The following is an 18775-nucleotide window of genomic DNA, read 5'->3' on the forward strand; positions in this document are numbered from 1 at the left end:
GAGATTGCAATGTGACGCAGACGATCAATCTGCAAATCAGCGGACCAGATTAAACCCAAATTCCGACTCGGTTTCGCAGATGGCAAACTAAACAGCCTAAACTGACAGAGATGTGTTTGGATGGCAAATCGGATACCCCCCCTGCCGGGTGGAGGAGCCCGTGTCAGTGCCTGTGTGTAATTTGGAATTAATGGGACGGTAAAACTTTTAATTCAAAATCCCAGCCTTGGGGACAAACACATTTGCATACAAATGAACACAATTTCCTGTTTGTTCGGTATGCAAATACAAAAAGAAGGAACTTACAGACGGGCTGCCGGAGTTGAACAAGCACCACGACTCGCGCCCGAGTGCCGAATGCGCAGGCACCCAACCGCGCACTTCAAACACAGCAGTGTTTGAAATATCAGACTAGAAACAGGGGTGAGCTGAGACCAACTGAAAGGACCGCACAGTCTTATGGGGCTCGGGATAACCTTTCTGTCCTCATCTCATTTACACGTGGAAATAACAGTTGAGGTGAGGCTTTCCCCAAACACAGGAGGCAATTAAAGACTACTGATCTGAGGTAGAAGAAGAGTGAAAGATAGCCATCCCAGGGGCAGGATGTGACTGAAATGCACACAATAGAAGTTGGAATCACTTCACAAAGTAATTAACAAATTGCACTTCTTTGGACCATTTAGTAGGAAACACTAAACACACTCCAAAAGTAATTTTTGTATTAATTTCAGATTTCTTTATTCAATACATAGATAAGCTTTTCTGAACAATGTAAAATGTTAAAGCCATCTCTTTCTGTGTTATTTTTTAATAAAGGCTGGGGAGCACTTTGAATGTCAATGACACTCAGGATATGATCTGACAGCCCATAATTCACAACCGCAAAGTTTAAAGGAACAGAAAATGAGTTTCTTGTTCGCTTTAAAATAACAGATTGATTTGTGTTGGGCTGCAGTCTCCAGATCAAGTGGTCGATGGTTTGGGTTGATACCCTCTCATCAGCACAAATTCTTATTGGTCTGACAATCACCAGTGTTACTTTCATGGGCAGAAAGGCAGTACATCAATAGTCTTCCAGGGAGAATCCAGTAATTTTGGCAGCAGAAGAACAGAGTACCTGTGAACTTCCAACTTGCCCAACCTCAGGCAAACTGCTGGGTCTGACATATATAATGTTTACTGAATGATTACTTGCTCCAAACTAATTGATATTTCAAAGGAATATCAATTAGTCGTGGGTGTAGCTGTGTTATATTATAAAGGACAGCCACAGAGTCATTGGGAAACTTTGGAAAGACCAGTTGCACATCACAGCCCAACAATCAACATGACATATTATCCAAAATTGGTAAGCTAACTTGTTTGCATCAATACATTCAAGCAACTTTTCCTGTTCGAGGCTTTGACTGTGAGCTATGGCTTCTCAATTGTGATTTATGTATATAAATGTTTAATCTGTAGACAGATCTGGGTTCAACCACCTGGCTGTGATCTTCCTGTGGGGAGTTTTTATCTTTTCCCTGTTCTCTCCAGGGATTCCAGCTACTTCCCACATTTCAAAGACATGCTATGCATGCTAGCCCTGAGATTGAGCTGACCGGTCCAAGGTTTACCTGACCTCTTGCCCTATGACAAAAAGGGTAGGCTCCAACTAACCTGTATTGGATAAGTGGAAGAAAATTGACAGATCAATAGATGGATAGATTGATCAGTAGTGAGATTACAGTTCTTCTGGCTGCTACAGAGGATCATCTGCCTCCATCTTACCTGATCCCTAGCATCCTCCTCTGTTCCACCAACCTCCTCACTTGTCCTGCTGCATGGCAGCTCCATATTCAACATGTTTTACCCAATATATCCACCATCCCTCCTCCCACATCAAGCAACAGATTCCACAGCGTCAGCTTCTGCCAGTACCAGAAGCTACACCCAAACCTGGATGTAAAAGCTTCTTTCTCATCAAAATGGAAAAATTTTAGATTATTAGAGTAACTTCTCTTGCTGCTGGTATTACAAGCTAATGTGCATACTGTTTTGAGTTTGAGCTGAAGAAAAAATATGATATCAGTGGACCAAAATTTTTTTTTTTGGTAGAAACTAGACTTGCTGGCATACTAGATAAGGAACAAACCCCCAGCTTGTTAGATTCGCCAGCCAGAGCAATGCGCCTGCCAGAGCAATGCGCCTGCCAGGTTGGATTTGATTCAGACACTAAACAGTGCACTTAATGACATGGTGTGTTATGTTTGCATTGTGTGGGATGTTGCTAACTGAGACAGGCATTACTTATTTACAGTTACACATTTGAATGACAGCCAGCGTCGTTATTTTTCACAGAAATATCTAGTCACAGACTGCCAGTCTCTCTCTCTCGCTGGCTCTCATGCATAACACCATATACTAAATAGCAGGATTTGTAATTAAGTCTCAGGTCATAACTAAAACGACCCCCAGACATTGGGCTATGTTAAAAAGCAAACCGATTCCCAATGACTTCTCATTAGTAAGCTCTGCAGCAGCTCCCCATGTACAATCCTCCCTTGGAACTCTGAAGGTGACACAGCAGTTACAGTGGACTTTGATGGGGCACCGGGGAGCTGTATTTCATATCACAGGACTGCTTCCTCTGCAGAGTAAAAGGTTTCAACAATCAGCAGCTGCAGCCATTTGGGAAGAAGGAGGTAAAATCTTCCCTCTCTGGCAGGACAGGAGGGGCGGGGGGGTTCATGCTTTCCTTTCCATTCATGTGGCCACTGGTACACGAGAAAGTAAATGAAATGTTAACCCCCAGCAAAATGTCTAGCCTGCCACACATAACTCCTTAAATCTTATAGCTCTTCCTGCTGTTTCAGCATCTCACAACACTAACATTGTGTTAGGAAGCATCATAACAAGGGCTTGTGGACACTGTAGAGAATTAAGAAACAGCTTCAGCGTTGTATCAGGTTAATAAAAAATGAAAACCGAACCTATCTGCAGATATCTGAACGAGCCCAGTTGACAGGTCAGATAGGATCAAGGTGCTTCCTCACCCACCAAGCCAATCTTCTGGCCTGGGGATGGAAACCAGCGCCCACGCTGCTGGGCTTCCAGTTACCAACGGCCTGATCACATTGAGTATTCACTCGCCGACTGCGGGGCTGATTAAATCTGTATTTAATTGGATCAGATCTAGTCGTGATGAAGCGCTCCCCCCGGCGTTTAACCCACGGTCCTCTGTCAAGTGAGAAGGGAAAAAAATACTGTGGGGGAATTAGGAGCGGGAAATGAATACCAATGATAGGCTGTGCTAATAGCACAGGAGGAGTGGACCACACCTGCAGGGCTTTACAGAGAAGAATCAGAGTTACCGGATTTGCTGTCTGTGTGTATGTGTGTGTCCAAGCGTGAGTGTAGCTCTTTTCTTCCTTGATTAGTTAGACATTAAGTTATTTCGGTGGAAACAAAGACTTTTTTTTGGGGGGCGGGGGGGGGGGGGGGAGTGTCTTTGATTAGCTGTTTTATAAAAGCACATCACTAATAACTAAACAGCATTCAAAAAATCTCCTCCAATCAAAACTTTAATCAATTTGTCATGATTGCTCTGCATATATTTGAATTAAAAGATGTGCAGAACAAATGCAAATTTGCATAATTTCTCAATATTCAATACAATTTTACAATTATCGCCTTGTTAAGAATTCCCAGTCAAGCTGAACAGTACTGGCTGCATTGGCATGTATTTGCGTGTATGGTAGATGTAAAGTGTCGGCAAGTGGATTTACAGCGTATCTTGGTTTAAACCGCGAGGCTTATGGAAGATTTGGCATTTGGGTTTATGTGGTAAAGAGGGAGATGAGGTGTCTGCACAGAGACTGATGCCACATCTAAGATAAACTACTCAGAGGCAGGAGAAGCATCTCGGAGAATGACAATATACAGTGTAATTCCCCCTTACAGGTCACACCTACAGTATGTGTAGTACTACACATGGATGACTCTTTTTTTTTTCTCTTTGTTATCCAGACTTGTTTACATGGACAACATTTATTGTAGCAGCCTGAAGTCATAAGAGAGCAGGGTTACACATACTGTAAAACCAGCCCTGTACAGCTGGCTATTAAACTACGGCACGTCAGTAATTAAAAGTTTATTGCTTTGCTCAAGGGCACCTTGGCGGTAAATGTTAAAAAAAGGCTGAAGTTTCCTGCTTTCGGAGGCTTATAGCTGGATATTACAACAGAATTGCGCAGCTGGACTATTCCATAAAATTCTACTCAAAGACAATTTCTTTCACTTCCAGTGCCAACATCTGAAATTTGTTTTCACCTCTTCAATACAATCAGAAGTAAGACCATGAAAAGAAAGACTGTGGTTATAGTAAGCCATAGTTAAGGTACAGCTGAGGCTAGAATACTAAAATACAAAAAGGGAGATATTAATTATGTATGGTAAAATCTCTAATGTGCTGCATGAAAGATAGATGTATCGTTATAGCCATCCACCTCCACATAAACAACATGCTTGTTCAGTATAATAGCGCCGGAGTGTTGTTAAATATGGAAGCAATCCCTAAAGGTACGCAATGCTTTTCATATTTTAACTAGTAAGCTTCGGTGTTATTTATAGATGTTTATGATTAAATTCTTGAATAACTTACTGCCAAAACAAATCAAGTTAAATTCTTTGGAACATTTGATTATTTGTTGCAGCATAACAGAAATTTCTCATTTTTGTTTTGCACATACAACAGCAATTTGAATAACTATTGGTTTTAAATGTGATCAAAAAAGATTACGTTTCCTTCTCAGTTGAAAAATGTCACATGCTAAAATATGGCATTGTCGTTAGTCATCATATACAGAAAAGTACATCTAAGTGTCAAGCTCCTGTGAGCCAATATTTCATAAATTTCACTGACTGGTACATGCTACAGTATTGTTGTGTCTGTTTATGCAGTTGGCAGAGTGGCATACTTAATCACACTGAGAGTGGATGCTGGTTGTTTTTGTATTTGTTGTTTAAAAAATTCATTTTAGCTGGCTTTTAGACATTTAAAATGAAACATTTGTGGGTATAAATGAGTTGTTATTGTTACGTTAAAACAACCGGATTCTTTCATAAGGTGTCATAGATGCACAAGTGCAAAAACAGGCCATGCTAGCCTTTTGGTAAGCAACACAATGTTGTCATAATATCATTTAGATATTATTGTCATTAAATAAAAGTTACATGATGCAAAAATGCTAAAAACAAATTGTTTTAGGATGTTGCTAGGTGGTTGCTAGGCAATAGAATGCCTCATTATATCTGTTATAGATAAGAACCTTCAGTGGCTTAAGTGGCCAAGTCTGGCAGCTCAACTCTTGGTGGGCCTACGAAGAGTTTGTGGACAAAGTAACAAACAAACACACTGACAGAGACTTTGTGTTTTATGGTGTGATGTAGGTAGTCTGCTAAACCACAGACAGTAATAAAAAGAGGCACGTTTCCTGCATTAAAATCTATGAGAAAATTCTGTAACAACAAAAATTATAATAGAACTACAAATTCAAACTTTTAAAATAAGTCTGCAAGTGCTATTTTATTAGATTTGACCTTTAATTTTATAAATACATTTTTATGGCCCTGTGAAAAATAAAATAAAAGATAATTTCAATAATGGTTCAAAATGACTGACCAAATAAATGCCCAGCTGGCTTCAAGATCACGGCCAAGTGATGAGGCTCCTGAAAAGACACAGGGTAAATCTAAAAAGCATTATTAGCTGAAACAAGGAATTTTGGTATTTGCCCAGTTGTTGGCTCCATCAGTGGTGCCTGTTGTTCAGTCAGCTTACAGATGTAAGTTGTGAGTATTGTTAAAAAATATTCATAAAAATTAGGGGAAACAAAAACAGAAGCCTGCTCAGATAAATATTTTGCAGGGGCAACACCAGCTCATGTGAGTGGAGAGAGGAGGAGAAAGAAGTATTAAGGGGAAGACAGCAGAAAACAGAAGCATGCAGAAGAGTGTCGAGGATGGTTTGGGCACACAGGAGTTCTTCACAGTTGGGCTTACATTGCCAACAGAGCGATACGTAGGTGTGAGGAGGTTGAGCATCTGTGGCAAAACTTACTGACAGGAGGTCCAGTGATTCCCAGCAGTATTGTGTTATTGCATTACGTTACTGCACACAGTGTCTCCTAGTAGTGGTTTGCCACAGCCTATTTATAGTGCACTTTGGTTTGGCCAAAAGTGAAGAAAAATTAAATTAAAAGATTAAAAACCGAGAAAGCAATTCCCATCTATACAGGCACTAGCCTCTGCAACTCCAGAAAAAAAACCTCTTATATAATTAATTAACTTACAACATTTCTTCATTTATTATCCAAATAAATGTATTCTGCAGCAGGACAACGACCCCAAATATACAGCAAAAGTCATTAAGAACTTTCTTTAATAAAAAACAACAAGAAGTACTGGAAGTGAAGGTATGGCCCCCAAGGAGTCCTGATCTCAACATCATCAAGTGTGTCTGGGATTACATGAAGAGACAGAAGGATGTGAGGAAGCCTACATCCACAGAAGATCTGTGGTCAGTTCTCCAAGATGTATGGAACAACCTACCGGCCGAGTTCCTTCAAAAACTGTATGCAAGTGTACCTAGAAGAATTGATGCTGTTTTGAAGGTAAAGGGTGGTCACACCAAATATTGATTTGATTTAGATTTTTCTTTTGTTCATTCCCTGCATTTTGTTGATTGATGAAAATAAATGATTGACACTTACATTTTTGAAAGCATGCTTTGTTTCAAAAATTTTCTCTCACCTGTAAATCCTCCAATTCCTAAACCTCTCCCAGCTTCACATCACACTTGGGCACTGCCCCCAGGAATTCAACCATAAAAGAAGTCCTAAAGGGCATGAAATTATTTGGCAGTCCCTGGGAGTAAACCAGAGGAAGGCCAAGTGAAGTCAAATACTCATCTTAAAACTCCAATATTTTTGGTCAGACTTGGTTTGTGAACTCAGGTGGCTTTGCCAGCAATACACTAGAAGCACAGCTTCAACAAACAGGTTTCAACTGTTAATCATCTCAGACATCCAACCTTCCCATGAGGGAAATTATAATTATCTTTTTCGAGCATTACGTGCGTCACATTATTTTTACAAAGTAGAATGCAGAACATTGTGCTCCGGAAATCGGGGCAGTTAATTTTGACACACAATAGCAGTCAGTTACAATAGAAATTTAATATCAGTAAAAACATCAGAAGATGTTGGTGGCACCGACGTATTCATGGACACAAAAACTCCATTTTGACAGTTTTGGATGAGTTACAGCCTTTTGTGGGTTAACTATAGTGTTTTGCTGAACACATGAACAGTTTTGGGAAATGCATTTTCTGTTGCTGAAAATTCTTTTTAAAGTGTTATGAGATATGTGCCAAAACAATTAGGGGAAAAAAAACTTTATAACGTTTGCTCTCTTGCCTATTTTAACTCAACAATAACAACAAAAAAGGAATCACTGGTGCTTTTTAATGGGGATAAAAATCCAGAAAAAAGCTACAGTTCTAAGTTTTGTTCAAAACAAGTTTAAAATTGAAGTATTAAGGCAAGGTATTGCTTAATTTCTGATATTCAGTACTTTTTTTTTTCTTTTTTTTTTAAAGCCTCCTGACCAGAAACTACTTGAAAAACAGAAGATGCCTGGTAGCTTATTAAACATCTTGGTCACAGATAATCCAATTGTAATGCAAATTTGCCTATTTAAGTTCCAAACACTGGTGCAAAATGTTTTCTATCTTATTACAGACAGATGCGCTAACCTGACTCAGTCAATGCCATTACACTATCATGAGTTGCTTATTTAAATGCAACCCGAGAGGCTGTTTACTTTAAGTGACCTCCCTCGGTCTCGGTCGACAGCGAGTGGAGGTTAGTGATTAAAGGTGTCGTTCCACCGGCTGACCTCGGAGGTCAAAGGAATTCTGGGTGAATTACTTCGCAAAAGGCCAGACCTGTATCGAACGCCTCAGAAAGAAAGGCAAGGTTGATTGAAAAATGGATATTTGCATACAAGCACAGGCTGGCAGAGCAGAAAACCCTGGCGCTCTGCTCGGGTTGAGGTGGCAGCGGTGAAAACAAGTCCTCATTAAGGAGAAAACCATCATTTTCTAAAGCTCCGAGCGCTCTCTCCCTGTCTCTAAATATACAATAGGGCTGACACTAGTTAAAAAATAAAAAAATGAAACCTAAATAACTAAAGAAACCTGTGCTGCGTGTTTAAAATTAACTCAGCTCCACTCATAAATAATACATATGATGATAGATTGCTGATGAACTGTCTAATGAAGAGGAGGTGTGTGTTGTGAGGGGGTGCGGGTACTGGTTTTCGCTGACGCACAACAGTTTTGGGGTTTTTTTAGACTTAAAAACTGAGACCGCACACACACACATACCACGATGCAAGAATGCTAATGTCTCTGGCATTTCTGAAACTGCCGTTATCTTTCTAGCACTGCACATTAGGTAGAGATATCGTTTCCTCCACACTCATTCCCCCCCCCCCCCCCCCCCCCCCCCGCACGGCGTGCGCTGGAGGTTCGAATCAAAACTTAATGGAACCTCTAATTTGAGCAAAAGTTCATTCCCGTTAAGAAAATTAAAGCCTGCTAATTAGGGATTACAGGCTGTTTTATGATTGCACATGCCGAGTCTGAGGCTGTCACAGATTTTAGGAAATCTTGAAGACGAGTAAAACTTTCTTTCAGCAGACAATTTGTGTTGACAGAAAGGAGAACTTGAGAGTTTGATGTTTCAATTTGCATTACTCTGGATTAAATTAAAAAGCAAAACAAAAGAGATATCAGACAGAGACGTGAATTTGATTATCTACAGTCTCTCCCTTTTTTCTAATTACACCCACAATGTTTTTAAAGGCAGCAAGCATTTCCAAGGAATAAACCTCCTGGTATTAAACCAATTTCCACAAGGGGAATCCATCTCCTGCAGTTGCTGTGCGTCACTTGCTTTCCCCATCTTCTACACAAAGACCTCAGGCTATATATGCTATTCTCTTCACTACATCATTTAAATCCTAACAATGTGCTCCACTGTTATTCTCGCTGCCACCGTAGCCTACGCCTATACTCACTCTATTTGTCTTCTGCTATACGAGGACTACCATATACATTTCCTGCGTCTCCCCCTCTTTGGCTCCTACCTTCCTGACAGGCCTGCTCATGGCCCTGTCGCTGACTGTCACCTGTGACACAGGCTTCCACAAAAGACAGTGTGTTTCTTCCTTGCATCATGTGGTAAATGAGTGTCACTTCTCTCTCCCTCTTCCTTTTCTCACACTTCCCTTCCCTCTCACGCATGTGCGCGCACACACAATGCGCACACCTGCAGCACCCTCTATTCTCCTTCCTGCTGTAGATCCCAGAGCTGACAGCTGCTTGGAGGGATTTCACAGTCCTGATACGACAGCAACTGAAAAATTGGTAGCTGTGTTTGAGGCATGTGAATAATACCGAAAGAGAGAGGTACAGAGTGAATTACCTGGCTAGCTAGATTGATAGATATGCAGACACAATGGCACAATGTCACAACTTTCCAAAGACTGATGTCCCAACAAATGCACTCCAAGGTCAGATTGTGCATTATTCCAAGACGCCGCCAAAAAAAAAAAACACTCTACAGGCTTCAGTTGGCATGTTAAAAGTTAAAGCTCATGACTGTCCAATTAAAAACAAACCTGGCTTATTTGGAAGGGCATCCAAAGTCCAACTCCTGGAAAATTGTCCTTTGGACAGACTGACAGGCAGACCAAAGCAGAGATGTCTGGCCATAATACACAACACCACATTGCAGCATGTCAGGACAAATGCCTTATATGAAATGTCAAGCACAGTGGCGGAGACGTAATGATTTAGGCCTGTTTTTCAGCACATGACCAGGGCAATCGCAAGTGCAGCAGCAACTCTACAACAGAATGACTGAAAAAGAAAAGAATCAACATGCCACAATAGCCCAGAGGAAGCTGAGACCTCAACCTGATTGAAATGCTGTGGTAGGACGTTGAGAGAGCTGTGCATAAACAAATGCCTATTTTTATTATTTGTTTTTAATTTTAAACCATCTGACAGAACAATGCCACCAGTGACTGGTTTACTGGAGGACTATTCCCCCAGCTCAGGTGTCTTACTACAGCCCTCAACATCAATTACCTGCTTCCCCAGTCAGCTTCTCGTACCACCATTGGACAGACTCCATATCCGTATCTTGGAGCACTGCTGCTACTCTTTATACTGCTCTGGAGATCCAATCTGAGCAGGAGGGCCAGTCTAGCTAGAACCTGTAATACAAACCTTCCACGACATCAAGCTGACAAATAATGCAGAGAAGAACAAGGACTACTTTTGATAACTGCAGTTCAAGACAGTGGAATTAGAGTTCATCTGCAGGACGAGAGGCTCACTAAAGAAGCATCTGATTATATTTATTATTTATTTATTACTGCAAAGTTCTAGGCAAATAAAATATTTGTAGAGAAGAAACTGTATTATTTATTAAGTCATTTAAGAAAGCCTATGTGCTGGGAAAGTAGCCACATGCACACCCATGCATGCTAAACCAGATGAGTGCACATACACTAGCATCACACACTGAATTTGCGGGAAAAACTGTGGACCATTCAAAGGCCAGTTTTCCACATCAGATCAGTGGTATCAGTGTCTATAGATTCATAGTGCTGCATTTTTGTAAAAGAAGAATTCCAAACTGTTAACCTACAAAGATAAAAATCATCATCGAGAATCATCTCGAAAGAACCACTGATAATGGACTTGGCTAATCACTGCTAGCACAATATATCATGATATATTTGTCCAATTTCCCAACCCTTGTGGACAAGCAGTGGAAATTATCTGAGTGATGAATGTATCAGTGGGGCCATTACTATTTCCTGATTCATAGCCACCAGGATCTGTGCCATGCAAACACTACTCCAACCGGTACAATATTGTGTGTGGGTTCAGAATAGCCACTGTGACAGTTGCCTGTTCTGCTATTTTTCCTGATTTTTCAGCAGTGCCTCCAAGCTGCTTGTTCTGATACAGTACACATCAGCACCACAGAAAAGGTTGAGGTCTTTAAAGATACTCCAATTCCTGACACACCATTAATATTCTCCATGCAGTCTCTTCCTCTCCCCTACATACAAATATCCCCTTTTTCCCCCTCCTCCTCCTCATCCTAGCCTATCCCCCACCTCCACTCCACTGTCAGCCTTTACATCTTAGAAATGCTTTATATCCCCCTCTCACAAGTTCCTTTTTTCCCCTCATTTTCCTCCCCCATCCTCACTTTCTTCCTCTTCCTTTTGGTTATTTTTTGTCAGAACTTTTTCTACCTTTTCCTCCTGGGAAGTGGCACAGAATCCCTTTAAGTGCTGCAAAAGCAAATCTATTTATCATAACCATCTATCTCTCACAGTACATATACTTTATCCTATACTGAAAGACACACGGGCACAAAGAATGCAGTGAGAAGGAAAACCACAGCCTCCCTCGTGTTCTCACACTGTACTAAGACGTCTATGAGCGAGATGATTTCTAAATAATGATACGACCTATGTGATTCACTCTTTCAACTGCAATAGAGTGATAAATTAAAGGGAGGTAAATGGGCGGTAGTGCCCACTTTCCCTCCCACGCACAGCAATGCGGTTGAGCGAGGCAGTCTTCTGGGACTTCCCATTGACTCCACACAAGGTGAGAACGAAGCAGGAACAGAAGGCTGAGCAAAAACACTTCAAACAACACGGCAGGACGACGGAGAGTGCTGCATCTGCGAGGCAAACGCAGCGCGTGAGGGAGACACTGACCAAAAGAGACGGAGAGGGCCAAGACGAGGAGACAGAATCATTACTGTGCTTTCAAAGACAATCAATCAAACAAGGATGTACGCGCACACATACAAGAACCCAGACAGACATTGAGACATGAAAACACCTTAAATGCCACCTAATAGCAGCCAGACAAACACAGAGTGAGAGAGCACAGCAGGACATTGATATTCTATACACCCACACACAGCATGGTGAAGCGCTGGGCTCGTCTCTGTGTGATTCCCAGTTTTACGCACCATGCTAGTCTAGACACAGTGCTATGCTGCATTACACCGGTTGTTACCATGAGAAAACATTGCATATACAACACTCACAGTAAGTAAGAAATGTAGCTTTAACACTACGGTCATCGGGGCAGCACTCACAGATGTCTGCTGTACATAGCCCCAAGCTGCTGAAAAGCAGCTGAACCAACCAAATAAATAACTTAACAAACAAAGCACTGCAGCAGATTGGTACATAGCCAGGGGAGATTTGCACAGTTTAATCAGGAGGCATGGTGAACAGGTAGATTACAGACTCTTATATTTCAAGAATCTGGTCATTAATACTAGCTCTCTCAAAAATTTGTGATAACAAGCAGGGCGCCACCCCTTCTTATTCTACAAATCATCCTCCGAGCTTTAACAAATGCAAATAACAGACTGCGATGTAGAGCTATTTCCCTCATCAACATTTCAAACTGATCAGGAGAGAGCAAAGGACTGAAGCATCCCCACCTTCGCCACCACCAACCTTCCCACCCTCGGTGACGGAGGATGCCGGCAGTGTGTTGAGTCATGTCTTGTCCAAGTGCAGGGGAAAAAAACGCAGGTGTGTGAGTACAGAGTCATAATTATGCATGTGCCGTCGCTCATGCATTAACCATAACTGAATTTACACATCAAGGCGGCAAATGAATTCAGAGTAGGTTTTTTTTTTATGCAGACCAACACGAGACCTGATTAAATGATGAGATTGAAGATATGGAAACATGGGTGCAAAGAAAGGAGCATAGTACCACTGAGCTGTCTGCTGATCTGCTGACTGTACCTCCTGTTATATTACATAAAAGTCTGAACCATTAAAAAAAGTATTTTTCCCGTTTGTCTCTAATAAATAATTGCACAAGTATTTCATTGTGGCATAGCTAAGTCTGAGGAACAGGAGATTATTTTCACCCTGTTTTTCATCCATATGAGTGTAAGATTAAACAAGCCTCGTTTCAGTCAGACAGCTGAAGTTTCACATGATTCATTGCAGCAGCAGAATACAGTTTGGGTTGTAGGCTCCAAACTCAATTTGCTCTTTATTTGTCAGTTGGGTAAGTATCTGGTTTTCAATTTTAGCATTCAGGGTTTGGGGTTTGCTTCTTATTATGTGGAAACAAACACCATCTGAACTTGGCCTGACATGTCACAGCATCAGATGTTTTCTTTCAATAAAGCACCTACCAAAAGATCTATGAACAGTCCTCTTAATTGAAGTGAAGCCCTGCTCCCCTGCAGGAACTCCCTCTTTAGAAAGTGACACACTTCTCGACATCCGTATTGTACAGAACACACATGCACATCTTTCAGGCTTTCACGCTCTCGCCTGTCATTCACATTGAAGGAGATGACTTCCGTACGTTGTCAAACTGAATTGCGGAGCCGATACCATGCTTTGTTTGTGCTGCTTCAAGTTGCGAAAAGTTCAACTTTTCAAGTGCCAGCCAATCAGATCATGTTTATTTAAATCAAGAATTTTGTAATGATCAAAGTAAGTCACAGGTTTCCAGCTAAGCTCATGCCCACAACTAGTCAAAGCTCAGCCTTTTGACTGGCAACCACACCAGCAAGCCACACATATGGCATACCCATCAAGAATTAAACGTATGGCAATATGAGAACGCCGCTTGAGGCATTTTGTTTCTTCTAATTTTCTTTGTCAAAATCATACCACAGCCATAAACTTTAATCCATGTATGTGGTCATGTGTGAGCCTCATTATGATTTAGTAACACTAAAGTAGGATGGCAACATCTTTGCCACAAGTAAAAATAGGTTACTGCTTTAGTTTATTATGCTTTTGGAGACAGACTCAGAGTAGTTGCAACAACCAGAGTTTGAAACTCTGAGTGACCATGATCAATCACAAGGAGAAGGGACAGGTTACCAATCCCATCGTGGTGCATCTATGTCACTATTTGTGGAATAATTTCTGTTTCAAATCTATAAGATTCTGACTCTGGAATACTAAGTAGTTAATGTGAATTTCTATACACGATGACAGTAAAAGATTTAGAATAGGAAATAAATTGTAAATTGACCGGTTCTTGTACAGTGCTTTTCTATTCTGCTTGAGCACTCAAAGCTTTGTACTTCAAGCTTCAATCACCCATTTACACACAAGATTTTATACAAGCACTATTTTCTAAGTGTTTTCTATCTAACATTGATACACATTCATGGTCCAGTGAATGTAACGGGAGAAACTTGGGGTTCAGTGTCACGGACATGCAGACTGGAGAGGCCAGGTATTTTATAACCAACATTTTGATTGGTAGATGACCTGCTCCACCTCTTAAGCCACAACCACACCAAACACTGCAACAGATTTGCAATTTTTGCAGATTTACCAAAGTTAATTGACAAATTATCACTATTAACACATTAATAGCCAACTTGACCCCATTGAATCACAAACAGACTCTGTTTTATTGCCATTTTAATGTTGTCTTGATGCAAAGTCACTTTGAAGACAGCAACTCATTGTCACCAGTCATAAACCCAGTCCCTGTCTTCAAGGCAAACATTTCAATGAAAAAACTCATTGCACACAGTTGCAGTAATTATGGTTGTGCTAAAGTGTCCAATAAATGTCTTCTCTAGTGTGACTGTAGCATTAAATAGACAACTGAACTGTTGGGGAGCATTCAGTGTTCATGAGAAGAATGAGCCATGCCATTTGTGTACAAAGCAGCGCAGCTCAAGTTGATTGCCTGAACTGGCTGACAGGCTTCACTCCATTTCTTCAGTTTAATTGAAAAAGTAATCACCTGTGTGTCTAATATAATATATCTAATATTAACTGTTATTTCATTTGATTTCATTTATTTTCTTATGTAACTTTGAACATATGTAGCACTCAAAAACGTTCAGCTTTCATAGTATTGTTTATTGGTCCCCCTCAACACAACAGAAACACAACAAAAAGGACTAATGCATCTATTCGACCTCTTTCCCAGCAATCCGATGTGGACACTGCATACTGACTTGCGTGTACAGTACTGTATTTTTCAAAAGCTGGATGTTCCCTGAAAAAAAGTGTTATATTTAATACCTCCAACGTAATTACCTCAACAAGCACAGCATTTCAATATCTCCGCATTTTAAATTTGCGCAGCACAGCTCTCCAGGTTCCCGACAACAATCTAACCTTTACTTCTGCCAGTAGGTAGCTTCCCCTCCGATTCACTTGCACCACACTTTCAAGTTTTAACGACTTTGCTATCATATTTGTAATAGAGCAGTTTCGCTTGAAGATGTACTGATTTAAATGTTCCCTCTAACAACATAAGAGGGATACATTAAGCGGCGGCGGCTGCCGCTGAGAGGTCAAATTACTTTTTGTCATTCTGGATGCACAGAGCACTAGAGAGAGATTTCAATTTTCTTCAAATATTCTTATTACAGAGACGACGGCTGCCAAAGGGTCTCAGACCTTCATATAATTACATCTTCAATAGGAAAAATCTCAATTATAAGAGAATATCTAATTATTACGCTGCCCATATCCGAAATTGCCCTCACATAAAAGGAAAACTGGAGCCGTATCATCCACTAAGCTGTGAGGACAGTTTCCACTTCTCGTAACACGGCTGTTGTTAAGCACCCAAGAGCATTAGAGGGAAGACCTGTCACGGCTCAAGACCTGAAGGGAATGAACAGAGAACAAGATATGACAGAGCACAAACCTGTGTCCTCGCTCGCTGCCTTTTTTATGAAAGGACACTGATAACTCTGAGGGCGCCAGTTGGTGCAAAATACCGCCTCAATTGCCATACCTCAGAAGAAGCCTTCTGCTTCAATAAAAAAACAAATTATTTTGACCAACTGCTGTGGCTGCCATATTGTTTTCCTGGCCATGTAGCTTAACAAGGCCCATTTCCCAAATAATCAAACTCCAGCCAGTGACCATCCACCTATCAACAGCTTTGATCTTTTTCCTACATGGCAGCCATTTTCATCATAGCAGCAATGTAATTTCCCAGTGGGTAACGGGCACTGCGGTGCAGACTCCCAGTGTAATGTACTGTGGAGTTGCCATTCTGAAGTTGGAAAGCCCTCTTTGTAGAAAGCATTTGCATTCAAATCATTGAGTCTGAAATTGGTTCTACCTGTCTGGGATCAGGACTATCTCCTGTGGGTTCCCACTGCCGGTTAAGTGCAGTTTTTATAAACTTGGAGTGCAGGAATGCTAATGGCCTTTGATGACATATGAAGAGCCTAACTATGTTTTTACCTTGGACTCCTCCATGGAAAGAAGCACTCCAGGTCACCTGAGGTAGCTCTTAGATGAGTCCCAAGGTAGCTTCCCATCAGAGCTCATGAACGGGTTATAATGGCCCACCACACCTGCAGATTCCTTATTAAAATTAAGCTCAGCAGGCTTGGAGTGCTTTGGACCTTTAGGAGGATCAGAATAGATATAAAAAAGCCGAAACACCAAGACGGGAGACTTTATTGTAACAGAACAATAGCTGATGTTTTCAGACTTGGTTCAAATCTGTTGAATTGCATATTGGCTTTAATCAAACTGCTTGGTAGAGTGCGATTTATGCCCAACAACAGCAGTAGCCAAAAATGAACACTGTCCCATTTTATTTTTGTTTTTGCAATTATGTCCCTTAAGTATATTAAATTTCACTCATGTGTTAAGAATTCTAAATCACATGTTTCATATCTGGAAGAAAAGAAAAAGATGAGAGTAGATATTATAAAATATGCGCATAAGGAGAACGTTGTGATAAAGGTTTTTTCATTTTTATCTTGTGAAAGAATTGCACGGGTTGAGACCTTGCATACTTTCCTACAGCTTTTTATTTTATTTTCACATTTCAGAGGAATAAGTTGCATTTACTTTGAGTCTTGGATTTATTCAAAACACATAGGCTATTTTTCTTTCATCCGTGCCTGCACTCGTGTTTTTCTAACCTTTGCTTTTTCTGGAGCTGTTGCTGAAGCTATACCAAGGCCTTGTTTCACACAAACATAGTTAAGGCCTCTAAGGAGCATGAACCCCGGAGCAGTGACTGACAAGCCCATAATAATCAATTCTCAGGCATGCTGTTCCAAGGCAATACTTGATCTGAGGTTCCCGAGCTTAGCGCCGAATGCTTCACGGCGCTTTACGGACACCACAAAATCAAATTAAAAATGCATTTGGAAATTGATCACCTGGTGCACCCGGATTGATTGCTGCTCCAAAAGCAACCAGGTCGTGTTTTTGTTTGGCCAGGTTCCATTCACCTTCCCATACCATATAAATGTATTGATCTGCACACCCACTCTTGGATCTATAAGAACCATTAAATATCCTTTCAGTGTTTCTCCATCCACTTATGTGACTCATACTACATTGCAACAAGCTAAAAATGGTCAGAACACAGCTTTGCAGACCAGTAACCTTTAACCACTTTCCATCACTTCACTTCCAATGAGCGCTGGGCGATGATACTAAGTTAGTCATCCATTTAAAAGCAGTGCTCATCAAACTAATCTTCTGAATGTCTAAAACAAACGAAATGGAAAGCATTCATATCTCAACAAACAACCTGAATAGTTGGAGAGGGGAATATTCCATTTTAGATATGGAGGAACATGATTAAATTCAAAAACTCAAAAGGTCAAATTGCACTTTTCAATCAGTGTTATTCACACACATTCCCAATCATTTAACATAACTGCAACCAAGGAGAAAAAAAGCCCACAATCTACTGATTTTTGAGGCGCTTGTGTGGTACAATGAATGCAAAAGAACAAATTGAATGCCGGTGAATAAGATGCATTTGTATGCAAAATTGCCAAGACAGCCAAGAGACAGAGCTGCAGGCGGACGGATGTGCATGTAATCAGGTAGCAAATCTGCTTGTCTCCCGTAAGCTCCGTATGCGTCGCCGTGTTCCTCTGGGCCGAGGGGCAGGTGAGTGGCAGCAGCTATTGTCTCGGAGCACTGGTCCACATGAATGACCCAGCCTGTGTCCACATTAGCACGGATCAACTCCTGTGGGTATCTTCTCCCCAGAAAACAGCAGCTACAGCACATTCAGCCAAATAACCGAACTTCCATATCCGGCAAAGCTTGCGCTCTTTTTCACCCTTCCTGACTTTTGACCGACTTAATTAATCTTTCCACTGCTTTATTCTAGTGAAAGACATCTCTGCTTTCCACCTTTCCAACATCTTCACCTTCCATTCCTTTATATTACAATCTCTCAGTTAGAGCCAGCTCTTCCTTACAGTAATATTCTTCACACTTTGTGGCCTTTGCTTTTTCTCCATCTACCTTCTGAAATGTCCTTATCCATTACCTGACATTTCTTTTCCCCATCCTTCTCTCTCTCATTTCTTCATTTCTCAGTAATGATTGCCTTTACTGCAACTTAATATCTACAAAGTGTTTCCTACGGGGCACCAGTTTTTCCTCTGTCCCATAGGGGACCACCTCCAACTCTAGCTGGGTCTACACACCCACAAAAACCGACCTGGTGGTTAATGAGCCTGTTGAGAAAGACGGCACTTTGACTCAACATTGATCACCGGGCCGCTGTTCCTCGAACTCTCTGGGAAGCTATTTGTCAAGGTGATAATTTATTTTGTAGCACCAGATATACTGTGTGGGGAATTGGGTTGTTTTGTTTTGTGTGTGTGTG

The 18775-nt window shown here is 41.0% G+C and overlaps 1 protein-coding gene across 2 annotated transcripts in view; it reads right to left on the reverse strand.

Moving 5' to 3' along the window:
• efna3a (ephrin-A3a) overlaps positions 1 to 18775 on the reverse strand; it is a 74575-nt gene that overhangs the window by 52035 nt on the left and 3765 nt on the right. The gene's annotated exons all lie outside the window — the stretch shown is intronic.

Source organism: Neolamprologus multifasciatus, chromosome 22, assembly GCF_963576455.1.
Source record: "Neolamprologus multifasciatus chromosome 22, fNeoMul1.2, whole genome shotgun sequence".
In the NCBI taxonomy this organism is placed as follows: domain Eukaryota; kingdom Metazoa; phylum Chordata; class Actinopteri; order Cichliformes; family Cichlidae; genus Neolamprologus; species Neolamprologus multifasciatus.